Genomic DNA, 13,513 nt, shown 5'->3' with positions numbered 1-13,513 from the left:
GAATTGTCTATTGACTGTATCACATTGAGGTTTTAGTAGTTTCATATTCATGAAGTTGCCCTGTGAGACCTAAGCATTTCTTAGATAGTTCCCTTCTTTGATGATCAGACTTTAATTTTTTAAGTACAGTTTTTCTATTATGAATATATATATATAGAAAGAGAGCAACCACGTACCTTTTTACTTCACATGCTCTGAATATGTATTTTGTTACTTTACTCTTGACTCCTGTCTGTGGAACCTACCTATAGGTGAAACCATAAATTCTTTTTGATACTGTAGAAACTCAAGTCATTATGCTGGCGCCATGGCTCACTTGGCTAATCCTCCGCCTGCGGCGCCAGCACCCCGGGTTCTAGACCCAGTCAGAGTGCTGGATTCTGTCCTGGTTGCTCCTCTTCCAGTCCAGCTCTCTGCTGTGGCCCGGGAAGGCAGTGGAGGATGGCCCAAGTGCTTGGGCCCTGCACCCACATGGGAGACTAGGAGGAAGCACCTGGCTCCTGGCTTCAGATCGGCGCAGCACACCGGCCGTAGCGGCCATTTGGGGGGTGAACCAACAGAAGGAAGACCTTTCTCTCTCTCTAACTCTGCCTGTCAAAAAAAAAAAAAAAAAAAAGGAAAAGAAAAAAGAAACTCAAGTCATTATAGAATAGGGGCTAACATTCATTCTGGTTTTCTGAGTTTCACTCTTCGGAGACTTGGATACCTGGTAAAAGGTGGTAATCATCTTTGAATCAGGAGTCATTGATTGTGTTGTCATAGATAATGTTTTTTGTTTTTGTTTCTTTAGTTTTCTAGAAGGTTCTGAATAGAACATAGTTTTATGTGCCTCTGAGTTGAAACTGCAGCTAATATTCAGTAGATTATCAGTTATGAGCAATAATGAAACCTGTTGATGTGGAGGCACCTAAGTGGCTCCCCTTTCCAGCACTTTTTCAAGGAGTCCTTAAAAACAGAAGGGAGAAAAATCTTTATTTGACAGCAAAATGATTTTTTTCCTATTATTAAGGATTTAATTGGTTAAGCTTAGAGAAAAATGCTTCTTGGTGTGTATAATTCCTTGTAAAGCTTACTACCATTTGTTTATATGTTAAGAAAAAACCTTACTTTGAGGCATTTGGGGAGCCTAAATCTACATTTCTGCTGTTATCTAAAAGTTTAGGCCTTGGGGGAAGGTTATATACAATTAAGTGATAGCAAGGAGATGGTGTGTGTGTGTTTTTTTTAAAGTTACCATAAATCTTGTCATAAATATTTAAAGGTATCCACTCTCATCAAGTAAATTTAAATATTTCTTGATTATTCCACAATTGACTGTCTGTTCTCTTGTTCATAAGTCATAAAAGTTAACCCGTAGTGAATTACCTGTTTTATTACAGATCAGCCAGTTTGAATACAAATTCTTTGATCCAAAAAAGAATGTATAAAGTTAATAATTAAGACAACTTTATATGAATATTCAAGTTGAACTGGCATGGGCAAAATACAACCAGTATGTAATTTTTCTCTGCATCTTTTGTAAATTTAGAAGTTGAGGGAATAAATATCTGGATCTTACTCTTTCCCTTCTTCTGGTCTTGTTGGTGCTCCTCTTGGTTGTACCTAAGCAGAAGGCAAAGGAGCTCTGGCATGCAGCAGGCTGGAAGGTTTGAAGGGGTTGAACCGAGAAGACCTGCACAAGTGGTAAACAAACATGGTTGGCTCCTGTACTCTCAGAGCTTATAGACTAAAAGGGAAGCAAAGACAAAATAATATTTGATGGTTTTTATCAAAGATGTAAAATTTGACGTTTAATTACAAATTGTGAGCACTCTGATGAAACTATTTCAAATTATGTCCATTTTTTTAAAAAAATTTATTTGAAAGGCAGAATGACACAGAGAGAACCTCCATTCACTGATTCACTCCCCAGTGGCCACAATAGCCAGGACTGGGTCAGGGCAAAGCCAGGAGCTGGGAACTCTGCTTCTCCCACTTGGGTGGTAGGTGCCCAAGCAATTGTGCTATTATCAGCTGCCTTTCCAGGATGCATTAGCAGGAAACTGGGTTGGAAGTGGTGGAACCAGGACCACCCAACACTTCAGTATGGGCTCCCAGCATTGCAGGCTGTGGCCTAAAGCTTTGGGCCACAGCACCAGTCCTGAAAACTCCGTTAGCTTTAAAAGCAATATGTATTGACAGCTTATATTGATTATAAGTCAAATGTCATATAACCGTTTTAAAATATTTTATTGTGTTTAGGATTTCAGTGTGAAATCAGTCTAGTAGTAGTATAAATGCAAGAATAGGCCGGCGCTGTGGCTCACTAGGCTAATCCTCTGCCTGCGGCGCTAGCACCCCAGGTTCTAGTTCCGCGGGGCGCCGGATTCCGTCCTGGTTGCCCCTCTTCCAGTCCAGTTCTCTGCTATGGCCAAGGAGTGCAGTGGAGGATGGCCCAAGTCCTTGGGCCCTGCACCCGCATGGGAAACCAGGAGAGTACCTGGCTCCTGGCTTCGGATCAGCGCGATGTGCCGGCCGCAGTACACTGGCTACAGCGGCCATTGGAGGGTGAACCAACGGTAAAGGAGGACCTTTCTGTCTCTCTCTCACTGTCCATTCTGCCTGTCAGAAAATACAACAACAACAACAAAAAACTATAATGAGTACTAGACTGAGTTTACTCCACTAGAGGTCATCATTTAATTTTTATGTCAAAGGACTTAAGTTGAAGAAAAAGCTATTTGATATGATTACCACTAATAGCTATAAAGAAGGCATGACAGTGACGTGACTAGAAACAGACAAGACTTTTAGCATGTCTCTTGCTCTCCCCCCCTACCAAAAACATTGTTTTTTTTCTTTTTTAAAAGATTTTATTTATTTGAGAGGTAGATTTATGGGCAGTGAGAGGAAGAGACAGGTCTTCCTTCCATTGATTCCCTCCCCAGCTGGTCACAACGGCCGGAGCTGTGCCGATCCAAAGCCAGGAGCCAGGAACTTCTTCCTGGTCTCCCACGTGGGTGCAGGGGCCCAAGGACTTGGGCCATGCTCTGCTGCTTTCCCAGACCATAGCAGAGAGCTGGATGGGAAGTGGAGCAACTGGGACTACAACCCATCGCCCATATGGGATGTCAGCACTGCAGGCAGAGGTTTAACTGAGTGAGCCACGGCGCTGGCCCCTAGCCCTGTTTTTGTTTTTGACAGGCAGAGTGGACAGTGAGAGAGAGACAGACAGAAAGGTCTTCCTTTACCATTGGTTCACCCTCCAATGGCCACTGCGGCTGGCACCCTGCCGGCGCACCGCGCTGATGTGAAGGCAGGAGCCAGGTGCTTCTCCTGGTCTGCCATGGGGTGCAGGGCCCAAGCACTTGGGCCATCCTCCACTGCACTCCCAGGCCACAGCAGAGAGCTGGCCTGGAAGAGGGGCAACCGGGACAGAATCCGGCGCCCCGACCGGGACTAGAACCCGGTGTGCCGGCACCGCAAGGTGGAGGATTAGCCTAGTGAGCCACGGCGCCGGCCCTGGTCCTGTTTTATTCTTAAGAAAAGTAGATATCTAGAAGAAAACGATTAGAGAACAGCCTTAAGATACTTTTAAAAAGGCCGGCGCCGCGGCTCACTAGGCTAATCCTCCGCCTAGCGGCGCCAGCACACCAGGTTCTAGTCCCGGTTGCCCCTCTTCCAGGCCAGCTCTCTGCTGTGGCCTGGGAGTGCAGTGGAGGATGGCCCAGGTGCTTGGGCCCTGCACCCCATGGGAGACCAGGAAAAGCACCTGGCTCCTGGCTCCTGCCATCGGATCAGCGCGGTGCGCCGGCCGCAGCGCACCGGCTGCGGCAGCCATTGGAGGGTGAACCAACGGCAAAGGAAGACCTTTCTCTCTGTCTCTCTCTCTCACTGTCCACTCTGCCTGTCAAAAAAAAAAAAAATACTTTTAAAAATGAAGTTAAGACAGTATAGAGTATGTGCTGTTTGGAACTTTGTAGTAAAGCCCCATTTTTCAGTTCCATTAAATTTTTTTTAAAAGATTTATTTATTTGACAGAGTTACATAGAGAAGGAGAGGCAGAGAGAGTGAGAGAGGCCTTCCATCAGATGGTTCCTCCCCAAATGGCTGGTACAGGAGCTGCACAAATCTCCCATGTGGGTGCAGGGGCCCAAGGACTTGGGCCATCTTCTACTGCTTTCCCAGGCCATAGCAGAGGGCTGGATTGGAAGAGGAGCAGCTGGGACTCGAACCGGTGCCCATATGGGATGCCAGTGCGGCAGGCGGAGGATTAACCTGTGCCACGGCGCCAGCCCCAACATTTGGGTTTAATATTGCTGCCTTTTACATACACTTGAAAGCCCAAGGCTTTATACAGACTGAGTATCACTAATTCATAATGCTCTAAAATCTGAAACTTTATAAGCACCAATATTACACTAAAAAAGTTCCAGATCTTAGAGTATTTCAGGTTTTCAGATTAGTGACGCAAAACAAAGTGTCTGCATATATTCCAAACACTTCGGCCCCAACAGTTTTGAGTAGGGGATGGTCAACCTGAATGTGAAATCTGATTGCTTTGTTTTATTTAGTTTGATTTTATTTGAAAGAGCAGCAGAACTTCAATCCCTGATTCACTCTCCAAGTTCCCACAACAGCTACCGCTGGGGCAGACTGAAGCCGGAGCCCAGAACTAAATCTGTCTTCCACCCAGGTGTTAGGGTCCCAAGTACTTTGGCCATCATCTGCTGCCTCTCAGCTTGTGCATTAAGAAGAAAGGTGATCAGAAGTGGAGGAGCTGCGATTTGAACCAGACACCCCAATGTGGGATGTGAACATCCCCACTAGCATCCTAACCATTGTGTCAAATGCCTGCCTGTGGTTTTTATTATCTTTTTAATAAACTTACTTTTGAGTGTTCCCATCCATTGTCAGGGTCAAGTCTTGGAGCCAGGTTCCAATCTGGGTCTCCACATGAGTAGCAGGAACCCCAGTACTTGAGCCACCACCATTTCTCAGGATCTGCATCAGCAAGAACTGGAGTCTAGTGGTGCCGAGCATCAAATCCGGATACTCAAGTAAGGGACATGGGCACCCTAACCAGTACCTTAACTGCTAGGCCAAATACCCCCTCCCTGATTTGTTTTTTAAAGGGAATTTTTTATTATAGAGATAAAACCTAAGTGAAATAATAGAAACCCAGAGTTCACAGTGTCTTTAAAGATTTTTTTTTTTAATCTCCAACAGTACCTAAGACAAGTTTTATTTTTTTCTTTTAAAGATTTATTTATTTGAAATTCCAAAGTGGCAGAGAGAGAGAGAGGTCTTCCATCCACTGGTTCACTCTCCAGATGGCTGGGCCAATCCAAAGCCAGGAGTAAGAGCTTCTTCCAGGTCTCCCATGTGGGTTCAGAGGCCCAAGCACTTGGGCCATCTTCTGCTACTTTCCCAGGCCATAGCAGAGAGCTGGATCAGAAGTGGAGCAGCCGGAACTCAACTTTACAGGTTTAGCGCAATTATCCTGATGAATTTTTAAATCTATTAATAGATTGTAAATTAGTGCATTTAATTTTAGAAGTGACAGTTACTCTTGTGATTTAGCACATATCTGAATGCTTACTCTGTGCCAGGTTCTAGCTAAGCCCTTTGTGTTCTTTATATTAAGGGAAAAAAAGATTTATTTGAAAGGCAGGGTTAGAAGGAGAGACATTGATCTACCATTTGCTGATTCACTTCCCAGGTGGCCGCAATGACCAAAGCCAAGAGCCAAGAGCTTCATCCAAGTCTCATGTAAATACAGGGGCCCAAGTACTTGGGCTATTTTCTCAGGCACATTAGCAGGGAGCTGGATCTGAAGTGGAGCAGCTGCAACATGAATAGGCATCTGTATGGGATGCCAGTGCAGCAACCCACTGCGCCACAACACGTCTCCAGTGTTATTTCTTCTAACTCTCAGAAAACCTTGTGTGGCAGAAAGTGCTTTCTGTTTTCAGAGGGAAAACATGTGCCCTGGAAAGGCATGGTAACTGCCTACAATCTCTGTTTTTAAGAAGCATAACTGGAATTTAGATGCAAATCTGTAGCCAAGAACCCTGCGTTCCTAATTGAGAGACTGATTCCTGTGTTCCTTGCGAAGAATGAAGAGGCTGTAGGGGATTCATTTTTATAGGAAAAAAAAGGAGCTGCTGGTACCTAAATTTAGAAATAGCAAAACATTTTGCAAAATACTAAATTCAGAAGGAATTATCTTGATACTCCTGCAATTTTCAGCCAAATTTGATTTTGTATCAGATGTGTATTTTTTTAAATAGTGCATACTGTTAGCAAGGCAGGAAACCATTCTGGAGTAGACTCATGGGAAGGTAAATCAAAAAACTCTGGAAAGCAGTTTGTCAAACTATCTCAGAAACCTTAAGGTTTTTTTTTTTTTTCTTTTTTTGACAGGCAGAGTGGACAGTGAGAGAGAGACAGAGAGAAAGGTCTTTTGCCATTGGTTCACCCTCCAATGGCTGCCACAGCCGGCGCGCTGCGGCCGGCGCACCACGCTGATCCGATGGCAGGAGCCAGGTGCTTCTCTTGGTCTCCCATGGGGTGCAGGGCCCAAGCACTTGGGCCATCCTCCACTGTACTCCCTGGCCACAGCAGAGAGCTGGACTGGAAGAGGGGCAACCAGGACAGAATCCGGCGCCCCGACCGGGACTAGAACCCGGTATGCCGGTGCCGCAAGGTGGAGGATTAGCCTATTGAGCCACAGTGCCAGCCACCTTAAGGTTTTCTTTTTCTGTACTTTGACCCACAATTCCGTTTGCAAAGGAAGACATTTAGTCAAAGATTCCTGTCACATTTCTTAATTAAAAATGGAAATAATGATACAGATCTAAAATTAGAATAGTTACTTACAGGAGACACCAGGAGTCACCAAACTTGACCTGTGAAGAGCCAGATATTAAATATTTTGGCCATATAGGCATTCTCCCAACTATTTAACTCTACTGGAAGTAACCACAGACAGCAGGTAAATGAGTGGTCATGGCTGAAAGACTGGACAGAAGGCTGGACTTGCCAAATCCTGGGATATATTGTAATGCTCGTTTTAAAAGAAATACACTGTCTAGGAAAATCTTATAACCAGATTAGTGTCAAAATACATAAAGTATTCCTATAAATTAGTAGAAAGACAGTCTCTTCTAAAAGTGATTCAAGGGGCTGGCGCTGTGGCGTAGTAGGTTAAGCATCAGCTTGCAGTGCTGGTATTCCAAATGGTGCTGGTTTGGGTCCCGGCTGCTCCTCTTCCAATCCAGCTCTCTGCTGATGGCCTAGGAAGGCAGTAGAAGATGGCCCAAGTCCTTGGGCCCCTGCACCTGAAGAAGCTCCTGGCTCCTGGTTCACATTGGCCCAGCTCTAGCAGTTGTGGCCATCTGGGGAGTGAATCAGCAGATGGAAGATTGCCTCTGCCTCTGCCTCTGTAACTCTGCCTTTCAAATAAATAAATCTTAAAAAAAAAAAAAAAAAGATGCCCACATCCAGAGTCAGGGTGCCTGGTTAAGATCCAGCTCTGCGGCTGGCGCCGCGGCTCACTAGGCTAATCCTCTGCCTTGCGGCGCCGGCACACCGGGTTCTAGTCCCGGTCGGGGCACCAGATTCTGTCCTGGTTGCCCCACTTCCAGGCCAGCTCTCTGCTGTGGCCAGGGAGTGCAGTGGAGGATGGCCCAAGTGCTTGGGCCCCGCACCTGCAGGGGAGACCAGGAGAAGCACCTGGCTCCCGGCTTCGGATCAGCGTGGTGTGCCGGCCGCAGCGCACCGGCCGCAGCGCTCTGGCCGCGGCGGCCATTGGAGGGTGAACCAATGGTAAAGGAAGACCTTTCTCTCTGTCTCTCACTGTCCACTCTGCCTGTCAAAAAAAAAAAAAAAAAATCCAGCTCTGCTTCCAATTCCAATTTCCTGCTGATGTGACCCCTGGGAGGGCAGCAGGTGATGACTGGTTTGCCTAGGACCCTGACACTCCTGTAAGAGATCTGGATCGAGTTCTCAGTTCCTGGGTTCAGCCTGGCTCAGCCCAGCTGTTGCAGGCATTTGGGAAGTGGGCCAGAAAATGGAGGATTTGTCTCTATCCCTGTCTCTCTGCCTTTAAAATAAAAACTAAACAAAAATTCAAAAAGGACACTGATTTTTTTTTAAAGATTTACTTATTTGAAAGAGTTAAAGAAGGAGAGGCAGAGAGAGGTCTTCCATCTGCTAGTTCACTCCCCAATTGGCTGCAATAGCCAGAGCTGTGCCGATCTGAAGCCAAGGGCCAGGAGCTTCCTCTGGATTTTCCCACACAGGTGCAGGGGCCCAAGGACTTGGGCCATCTTCTACTGCTTTCCTAGGCCATAGCAGAGAGCTGGATTGGACATGGAGCAGCCGGGACTCAAACTGGCACCCATATGGGATGCTGGCACTGCAGGTGGCGGCTTTACCACACTATAGCGCTGGCCCCTGATTTCTTTTAAAATAAAAGGGCATGTATCTAGTGCAGCAGTTAAGACCCAACTTGGAAAACCCACATACCAGATCGAGGTGCCTGCTTTGGGTTCTGGCTCTTCTATTTCCATTCCAGTTTCCTACTAATGTGCATTCTGATAGGCAGCAGATGATGGTTCAAGTATGGGTCCCTGTGACCCATGTGAGAGGCCTAGATGGAGTTCCAGGCTTTGAGCTTTGGCCTGGCCCTGCTCTGGCTCTTGCGGGCATTTGGGGAGTGAACTAGCAGGTGGAAGATCTCTATCTGTACGCCTTTCAAATAAAATGAGAAATAAAAGATAAGTCCATTTTGGCTCAAAAAATTTTGAAGTCCATGCATATGAAGAGTCTTCCAAACATTTGTTAAAGATGCACATTGTGAATAATCTATGCCTGGAGTTCAATAATTTTGTACCAAAATAAAGATTTTTTACTTCAATTTTCCACAAACTTTTTGAAGTACCTTGTGTGTAGCACTTGCTGACTTTCATACTATGGCAATTTGAAAACTACAAATTCCTGAAATTTTGACAATTAGCTATTGAATGTTGGTATCATACACTGTAACCATTTCCCAACCTCACCCAGAAGAAAAGCTCATTTCTTTGTTTTTGGTTGAATGATAAACAGTTCATTGTTAAGCTGCACAATTGAAAATAGGTTGTGATGGTTAGTTGATGCAGGTCCCAGGAGTTAAAAGAGTGATGGGTATGGAAACCAACAAAAACATTTACTTTTGGGCCACCTCTCAATTTTTTACTCCCCTGGCTCAGATTTTTCCAAGAATGATAGTCCTGGAACAACCTGAATTCTCATTTTTTTTTTTAAAGATTTATGTATTTATTAATTTTAAAGGCAGAGTTACAGAGAGAGAGAAGCAGAGACAAGAGATCTTCCATCTGCTGGTTCACTCCCCAGATGGCCGCAATAACCAGAGCTGTGCCAATCCAAAGGCAGGAGCCAGCTTCTTCGGGGTCTCCCATATGGGTGCAGGGGCCCAAGTACTTGGGCTTTCCACTACTGCTTTCCTAGGTGCATTAGCAGGGAGCTAGATGGGAAGTGGAGCAGCCAGGACTTGAACAGGCACCCATATAGGATGTCTGCCTCGGGTGGCGGCTTGACCCACTACTATACAGCGCCAGCCCCTCTCTTCCTCTCAATTCCTCTTCATCCCAAATTTTACCAGCTTGGCTACTTCTGGCTGCTTACTTCAGAATGAGAGGCAGAAGGTGATACCTTTCCCTTAGTTAAGTTTGTAGGTATACTAAGCTCTGTATGTATATGTATGTTGAAGGACAGAAAGACAAAATTATCAGGAGTTGCATTCCTGAAGCACATAGGTCAACTGGTCATTTGGTAAATAGGTCCAGTAGCTCTGTAGGTGACTAACAATCTTAATAAAGCACACATTGAATGTAGACCTCTCAGTAGTACAGTCATCCCTCAATATCCCTCAATATCCACGGGGGATTGGTTCCAGGAGCCAAATCTGGATGCTCAAGTCCCTTATATAAAATGGCTTAGTATCTGCATGTAACCTATGCACATCCTCCATGCTGTGGTTTAAATGTGTCCCCTAAAGGTTCATATGTTGTAGAAATCATAGGTGTAGAAATCTAGGGAAAGGTGTAACTTTCAGAGGTGGGGCCTAGTGGGAGGTCCTTAAGTCACGGAAGTCACTGATCTCTGAAGGGATTAAGATAATTCTGAGGGGACCCTGGATTCTCATAAACTGAGCTGATTCCAGTGTTGTGGTGCAGCGGATGGAGCCACCGCCTGTGATGCTGGCATTCCACATGGGCACCAGTTCATGTTCCAGCTGCTCCACTTCCAATCCAGTTCCCTGCTAATGGCTTGGGAAAAGCAGCAGAAGATGGCCAAAGTGTTTTGGGCCCCTTCCACCCATGTGGGAGACCGGGATGAAGCGCGTGGCTCCTGGCTTCAGCCTGGCCCAGTGCCAGCTATTGTGGCCATCTGGGGAGTGAACCAGCAGATGGAAGATCTCTCTCCCTCTTTCAAAATAAATAAATCTTAAAATTTTTTAGAGGCCAGCACTGTAGTGTATCAGGTAAAGCTGCTGCCTGCAGTGCCAGCATCTCATATGGGCACCAGTTCGAGTTCTGGCTGCTCCACTTCCGATCCAGCTCTCTACTATAGCCAGGAAAGTCATAGAAGATGGCCCAAGTCCTTGGCAAGGTCCCTACACCTACGTGGGAGACCCAAATGAAGCTCCTGGCTCCTGGCTTCAGATTGGCCAAGCTCCAGCCGTTGTAGCCATTTGGGGAGTGAACCAGCAGATGGAAGATCTCTCTGTCTCTCTACCTCTGCCTCTCTGTAACTCTGCCTTTCCAATAAATAAATAAATAAATCTTATTTTTTAATCACTTTATGTGAAAGGTAGAGAAAGCTAGCGCATTCTTCCATCCATTGATTGACTCCCCAAATGCCTACAATGGCTGAGGCTAGGCCAGGCTGAAGCCAGGAGTCTTGAACTCAATCTAGGTCTTCCACATGAGTGTCAAGGACCCAAGCCTTCAGTCATCATCTGCTACCTCCCAGGGTGCACATTAGTAGGAAACTAGATCAGAATCCAAACTGACACTCAAACCCAGGGACTCTGATTCAGGATGCAGGCATCTCAAGTGGCAACTTAACCCCTGTGCCAAATGCCTGTTCCTGCCACCCCGCCGCCCCCCCCCCCCTTTTTTTTCTCCCCAGTCTGCAGTTGCTTGAATCCGGGGATGAGAAACCCGAGGGCGTGGAGGACCAACTGTTGCTTTGTGGTGAATACCTCATGATAAACCTGTTGTAATTGGTAACTAGATTAGTTGACCTGGCATAGGGAATTATGCGTATTTATATCAGTGTTAAAATATACTGCATAGTTCAAGTTACTGCTGTGTACAGAAGAGAGCTGATTCTAGGTAAGTAGAAGTTATATTTTTTTCCCTCTAGATTTTGAGACTTATGTAATATATTTGGAAATTTTGCTGACATTTGGATTTTTTTTTTTTAAACTTTGTTTGCATTTGAAAGGCAGAGAGAGTAGGGGACAAAGAGAGAGAGAATCTTTCATCTGCTGGTTCACTCCCCCGATGGCCACGATGGCCTGGGCTGGGCCAAGCCAAAGCCAGGAGCCAGGAGCTTCTTCTAGGTCTCTCACATGAGTGCAGGAGCCCAAGCACTTAGACCATCTTCTGCTGCTTTCCCAGGCCCATTAGCAGGGAGCTGGATTGGAAGTGGAGCAGCTGAGACTAGAACCAGCATCCATATGGAATGCTGGCATAGCAGATAGGGGCTACCTGGCCCTTGTCATCTGGTTGTAGGGGAGACTTGTTTACTCAGGAACATCCTGCTGGAACCCGTATCTTCACTGAAACTGCAAAATCTTATTCCTGATTGGGAAGGCTCCTGCTAGGGGGGGAAAGGCTGACATTTTCACCTGACCATCGATCACAAACAAAAACTGAAGCTTTAGTTTTAGAAGTTCTTGTCACTTGTTTTTTTTGTGTTTTATTTGGGTTTCTAGAAATGTTTTCTTATTGTAGAGAGGCTGGATTTCCCCGCACCTGTCCGGGAAGCATTAAGCCACTGAGAGGGCCCCAGAGCGGAAGGCTCAGGGAGAGCCAGCCCGCCACTATGAAGGCTGTCTTAGTGACCTTAGAGGCCTTGCACTGGCTCTCCTCCAGGAACCCACCCCTCCCCTACAACCAGATGACAAGGGCCAATTATTCTGGGATTAGGATAGTGATTTGGAACAAGAGCCAGTAAGGAGCTTTTGTTTCCAGAGCAACAGCTGGTTGGGACCCTACTTTAGTTGAGGTATTGGACAGTTTCTCATCTCTCCTAAGGACAACCCGTCTGATGTGGTTTAACCCTCACCAGGGCCAGAGTAGGAAAAATACTAAATGAACTTATGTCATCCTGTGCTTAAAAAAAAAAAAAAAAGCATATCAAAGAGGCATAGAAACCATCCTGAAAACACTGCCAAGTTGGAATGACTTGAATAACAAAATAACAACAGTACTGAACTGTAACCCAAAGGAAAATATCCATGAGTCCATTCAAATATCAATAAATGAATAAATAAAGAAATTAGCAGGGAAGGGAGTGACCACTGTTCCTTTCAGAATAACAGCTTAAAGCACAGAAGGAATGTGAGAAATAGAAAATCACCATCGGGGACATCACTAATTGCTGCAGACAGGATCCGCCAATGAGTGGACCGAAATGTGAACAGAAACAAGATATCTGGACAGGCTCAAAGCACCCTTGTTCTCAGAATATGCAGTCATTTCAGAGGGAAACTCAGTCAGTCTGCAGTGGCGAGTCCTGGCAGGCACCCACATGGCCAAGGAGTCAAGGTCAACATCACCATACATACCAACATTTACTTTCTTCCTTAGCCTGAACCCAGGGTGGTTTTGATAGAGAAATCTACTTTAGTAATAACATGTCATTGGATTTTTATTTGGTTTGTAATAGTAAACACCTTTCTGTAACAACTTTAAACAAGATTTATTGGGGCTGGTGCTGTGGCGCAGTGGGTTAACGCCCTAGCCTGAAGCGCCCGCATCCCATATGGGTGCCGGTTCTAGTCCCGGCTGCTCCTCTTCCGATGCAGCTCTCTGCTTTGGCCTGGGATAGCAGTGGAGGATGGCCCCAGTCCTTGGGCCCCTGCACCTGCGTGGGAGACCTGGAGGAGCTCCTGGCTTCAGATTGGTGCAGCTCCAGCCATTGCAGCCATCTGGGGAGTGAACCAGCGGATGGAAGATCTCTCTACCTCTCTCTGTAACTCTGTCTTTCCAATAAATAAAATAAATCTTAAAAAAAGATTTATTTATTTGAAAGGCAGAATGAGAAAGAGTGAGAGAGAGAGAGGAGTGTCTTTCATCTGCTGGGTAGCTTCCAGATGGCAGCAACAGCTAAGTTTAGTCCAGGCCACACCTAGAAGCTCAGAACTCCATCTGGGTCTCCCATGTGGGTGTTAGGGACTCAAGAACTCGGACTATCTTCTGCTTCATTCCCAAGCACATTAGCAGGGAGCTGG

The sequence above is a fragment of the Oryctolagus cuniculus genome, chromosome 10, assembly GCF_051225735.1.
Source record: "Oryctolagus cuniculus isolate XC-2025 breed Fujian yellow rabbit chromosome 10, ASM5122573v1, whole genome shotgun sequence".
Classification (NCBI taxonomy): Eukaryota; Metazoa; Chordata; class Mammalia; order Lagomorpha; family Leporidae; genus Oryctolagus; species Oryctolagus cuniculus.
The sequence above is the reverse complement of the archived record's forward strand: the minus strand, read 5'-3'. Positions refer to the sequence as shown.